This window comes from Danio rerio, chromosome 14 (assembly GCF_052040795.2).
Source record: "Danio rerio strain M-AB ecotype USA chromosome 14, GRCz13ab, whole genome shotgun sequence".
NCBI lineage: Eukaryota > Metazoa > Chordata > Actinopteri > Cypriniformes > Danionidae > Danio > Danio rerio.
The window spans coordinates 21,321,918-21,327,934 of NC_141034.1; positions in this window are offsets into that span (position 1 = coordinate 21,321,918).

A 6,017-nucleotide genomic window follows, 5' to 3' on the forward strand; every position below is an offset into this window, starting at 1 on the left:
AATGCATTTTGTTGTTTACTTTTATTTACCTTCTCTAAAAAAAAACAATTTATGCATGAAATCAACATCTAGCAAATAACAATTCTGACCCGAATTCGCTAATATAAAGTAAAAATCCACAATATTAACAATTATGACCTGAGGTTAACGTATTATTAATAAATCAGTGATGATGACCTGAGGTTAGCATATTATTAATATTAATAAATCAGTGATGATGACCTGAGGTTAGCATATTAATAATATTGATAAATCAGTGATGATGACCTGAGGTTAACGCATTATTAATAAATCAGAGATGATGACCTGTATATTAATAAATCAGTGAGGATGACCTGAGGTTAGCATATTATTAATATTAATAAATCAGCGATGATGACCTGAGGTTAACATATTAATAATATTAATAAATCAGTGATGACCTGAGGTTAACATGTTAATTATATTAATAAATCAGTGATGACCTGAGGTCAACATATTAATAATATAAATAAATCAGTGCTGATGAGCTGTGGTTAACATATTAATAATATTAATAAATCAGTGATAATGACCTGAGGTTAACATATTAATAATATTAATAAATCAATGATGACCTGAGGTTAACATATTAATATTAATTAATCAGTCAGTGATGATGACCTGAGGTTAATGTATTAATAATATTAATAAATCAGTGATGATGACCTGAGGTTAACATATTAATAATATTAATAAATTGACGACCTGAGGTTAACGTATTAATAATATTAATAAATCAGTGATGATGACCTGAGGTTAACATATTAATAATACTAATAAATTGACGACCTGGGGTTAACGTATTAATAATATTAATAAATCAGTGATTAAGACTTCTGGTTAACGTATTAATAATATTAATAAATCAGTGATGATGACCCGAGGTTAATATATTAATAATATTAATAAATCAATGATGACCTGAGGTTAACATATTAATATTAATTAATCAGTCAGTGATGATGACCTGAGGTTAATGTATTAATAATATTAATAAATCAGTGATGACGACCTGAGGTTAACATATTAATAATATTAATAAATCAATGATGACCTGAGGTTAACATATTAATATTAATTAATCAGTCAGTGATGATGACCTGAGGTTAATGTATTAATAATATTAATAAATTAGTGATGACGACCTGAGGTTAACATATTAATAATATTAATAAATCAATGTTGACCTGAGGTTAACATAATAATATTAATTAATCAGTCAGTGATAATGACCTGAGGTTAATGTATTAATAATATTAATAAATCAGTGATGATGACCTGAGGTTAACATATTAATAATATTAATGAATTGATGACCTGAGGTTAACGTATTAATAATATAATAAAATCAGTGATTAAGACCTCTGGTTAACGTAATATTAATATTAATAAATCAGTGATGATGACCTGAGGTTAACATATTAATAATATTAATAAATCTGTGATGATGACCTGAGGTTAACAATTTATAAATAATAAATCAATGATGATGACCTGAGGTTAACACATTAATAATATTAATAAATCAGTGATGATGACCTGAGGTTAACATACTAATAATATTAATGAATCCGTGATGATGACCTGAGGTTAACATATTAATAAATCAGTTAAGGCCATGAGGTTAACATGTTAATTATATTAATAAATCAGTGATGACATGAGGTTAACATGTTAATAATATTAATAAATCAGTGATGACCTGAGGTCAACATATTAATAATATACATAAATCAGTGATGATGACCTGTGGTTAACGTATAAATAATATGAATAAATCGATGACCTGAGGTTAACATATTAATAATATTAATAAATCAATGATGACCTGAGGTTAACGTATTAATAATATTAATAAATCAGCGATGATAACCTCAGGTTAAGGTATTAATAATATTAATAAATCAGTGATGATGACATGAGGTTAAAGTATCAATAATATTAATAAATCAGTGATTGTGACCTGTGATTAACGTATTAATAATATTAATAAATCAGTGATTATGACCTGAGGTTAAAGTGTTAATAATATTAATAAATCAGCTATGATGACTTGAGGTTAACATATTAATAAATCAATGATGACTTGAGGTTAACATATTAATAATATTAATAAATCAATGATGACCTGAGGTTAACATATTAATATTAATTAATCAGTCAGTGACGACCTGAGGTTAATGTATTAATAATATTAATAAATCAGTGATGACGACCTGAGGTTAACATATTAATAATATTAATAAATCAATGTTGACCTGAGGTTAACATAATAATATTAATTAATCAGTCAGTGATGATGACCTGAGGTTAACGTATTAATAATATAAATAAATCAGTGATGATGACCTGAGGTTAACATATTAATAATATTAATAAATCAATGATGACCTGAGGTTAACATAATAATATTAATTAATCAGTCAGTGATGATGACCTGAGGTTATTGTATTAATAATATTAATAAATCAGTGATGATGACCTGAGGTTAACATATTAATACTATTAATAAATTGCCGACCTGAGGTTAACGTATTATTAATATTAATAAATCAGTGATGATGACCTGAGGTTAACATATTAATAAATCCGTGATGATGACGACCTGAGGTTAACAATTTATAAATAATAAATCAGTGATGATGACCTGAGGTTAACATACTAATAATATTAATGAATCCGTGATGATGACCTGAGGTTAACATACTAGTAATATTAATAAATCAGTTAAGGCCATGAGGTTAACATGTTAATTATATTAATAAATCAGTGATGACATGAGGTTAACATGTTAATAATATTAATAAATCAGTGATGACCTGAGGTCAACATATTAATTATATACATAAATCAGTGATGATGACCTGTGGTTAACATATTAATAATATTAATAAATCAATGATGACCTGAGGTTAACGTATTAATAATATTAACAAATCAGTGATGATAACCACAGGTTAACGTATTAATAATATTATTAAATCAGTGATGATGACATGAGGTTAAAGTATCAATAATAATAATAAATCAGTGATTGTGACCTGTGATTAACTTATTAATACTATTAATAAATCAGTGATTATGACCTGAGGTTAAAGTTTTAATAATATTAATAAATCAGCTATGATGACTTGAGGTTAACATATTAATAAATCAATGATGACCTGAGGTTAACATATTAATATTATTAATAAATCAATGATGACCTGAGGTTAACGTATTATTAAAATTAATAAATCAGTGATTATGACCTGAGGTTAACTTATTAATGATATTAATAAATCAGTGATGATGACCTGGGGTTATTGTATTAATGATATTAATAAATCAGTGATGATAACCTGGGGTTAACAAATTACTAATAATAATAAATCAGTGATGATGACCTGAAGTTAACATATTAATAATATAAATAAATTAGTGATGATGACCTGAGGTTAAAATATTAATATTAATTATTCAATCAGTGATGATGACCTGCAACGTATTAATAATATTAATAAATCAGTGATGATTACCTGAGATTAACTTATTAATAATATTAATAAATCAGTGATGATGACCTGTGGTTAAAGTATTAATAATAATAATAATAATAATAATAATAAATAAGTGATGATGGTCTGAGGTTAACGTATTATTAATATTAATAAATCAGTGATGATGACCTGAGATTAACATATTAATAATATTAATAAATCAGTGATGATGACCTAAGGTTAACATATTTAACAGAAAAAAATATTAAATTAAATCACTAACGTTAGTTGAATTTTTGCAGCGATTCACAGTAGTTAACACCTCAAATAACCTACTGTCTTGTGTTTAAACTAACGTTAGTGCTGTGTTGGTCCACATTTCTGGCGTGTCTTTAAATGAAATTGACATAATACATGCTAAAAACCGAGTTATTAGGAAAAAAAAGGTCGCTAAATTAGCAAGAGGGTAAGTTTAGTCGCGTTTAATAACGTTTGCTAGATTTAAATATTCAAAACAATATTGTTAGCTTGTTTTAATTAATACCAGAAAGTAAATCACAGTAGCGGAAGAGCAGCACGCTAATCTAACGTTAGGTAGGGACGGCTAATTAGGCTAACTTAATGCAAACAAAAGTTAAACGTTGCTCGTTTACTTCGCTGGAAAAAAGGCCAAATCCATAAACACATATGAATTTTACAATCATTGATGCTTCTGTAAACTTATAGAAGAAAACCGGTGATCTCACCTCTTCACTTGTCCTCTTCACCTGTCCTCTTCACTGGTGAAAATGGCAGTTGCCTGTGCGTGGGTGTGTGGGTGTGTTTTCTTTTTTGAATTTGCGTTTTTGGCGGACTCTGCTGGAGGCTCATAATGATGACGTAATAACGTTTGATTGGCTGATAGAAATGATGTCCCTGGGTCATCATAAAATATGTTGGTCTCAGGACAACTAGCACTTGGCAAAATCAGGACGAGCGTTCCATCTCATTCAAGCAAACAAACATAAATGAAATAAACATGCTAGAGTAAAATAATCAAGAGTTCAGTTAGTTCAATGCTGACCCTTCCATGAGTTCCTATATTTATTTTAATCCATCCCATTCAGAATGTAGATTATTTAATATTTTATTCGGTGTGTTGCTTTTTGCATTATGCTGCATTTTCTGCCACCTGGCAACCTAGGTTTTTAATAAAATTGGGTTTACTGGAAGAGGGTAGGATCACACAAACCAAAACAAACAAATAGTCTGACATTTTAAAGTGTATAATTTTAAAGTTAAAGAATGAAAAACAATCCAAAAAAAAGTAGCATTGCTCTTCAGGGATTCTTTTGTATGCTTAGGTAGAGTTAAGAAATGCATAAACAGCACAGCACATGAACAGTGGAAGCAGTAAAACACTAACGTGTATTCATTTAATGCTAATTGTGCTTACAGGGTCTATTTTTCTTTCAATGATGACTCACTTCTGCACTAAAAAATAGAAATAAAATAACCTTCTTGCACAATAATGTTATAAGCTTAAATGACTAAAGCTGCTTGACAGGATACATTGTAAAAGTGCTATATAAATAAACATGGATTGAATTCAATTGAATTGGTAATCTGTGACTACTCGTTGAGGATCATAGATATACACTAGATATTGCATACATACCCTGACTATGAGTTAATACCGCCATCATTTGTATAGTGCTCTTAGGACAAAAGTCAATTAACCATACCCTAGACTAGAGTCAATCTGAAGATGCTCTACTTTTGCACTGCATACAAGTGTATTAACGAACAAAAAAACAAAGAAAACAAAGCATAAAGCATGGCAATTCATAGGGAAGTTCAACTTGTCCATTGATGTAGAAAAAGTTATTTAAAAAAATAATAATAAAAATTAAATAATTGCATACTGACCACCGGGAAAACTCATGATCATAGTTATGTGTATGTATCAATGGCTTTCAAAGCCAGTACCTAGTACCAAAATGGCGGCTCTATTGACGCATTCCTTTCGTAGGTGATATCTAATGTATAAATCTATGATAGAGGATGACGTTTAACCATTTTAACATTTGCACATTTCCTGGTTTTTCTGTATGTATCACCATTTCACTGGGAATTTGTTTCGTTGTTCATTTGTTACAGTGTAGAACTGTGAAATGTAAATTATCAAAAGCTTGAACAGAATTAAAAAGATAATAAAATGTGTAAAATGTCATGATTAATTCTATATTTCTGTATTAACAATATCTTTGAGGTTTAGTGTTACTGGCCATTCTGACACTGTAGCACACTTAGCTAACATGGGGTTAACCCTAACCTTAATCTAAAGCCTGAATAACTCTAACCTTTTTTTTTTTTTTTTTTTTTTTTTTTAGTACAAGAAGGACATGTATCTAAATGTCTAAATGTACACTAAGTAACATATTTCAAAATTTCAAAATTACCAAAAATGTAGACAGAGCATTCTAGGGTCTGTTCTTCGTACCTCGCTTAAATGATCTAAGATGATTTGGCAGATCC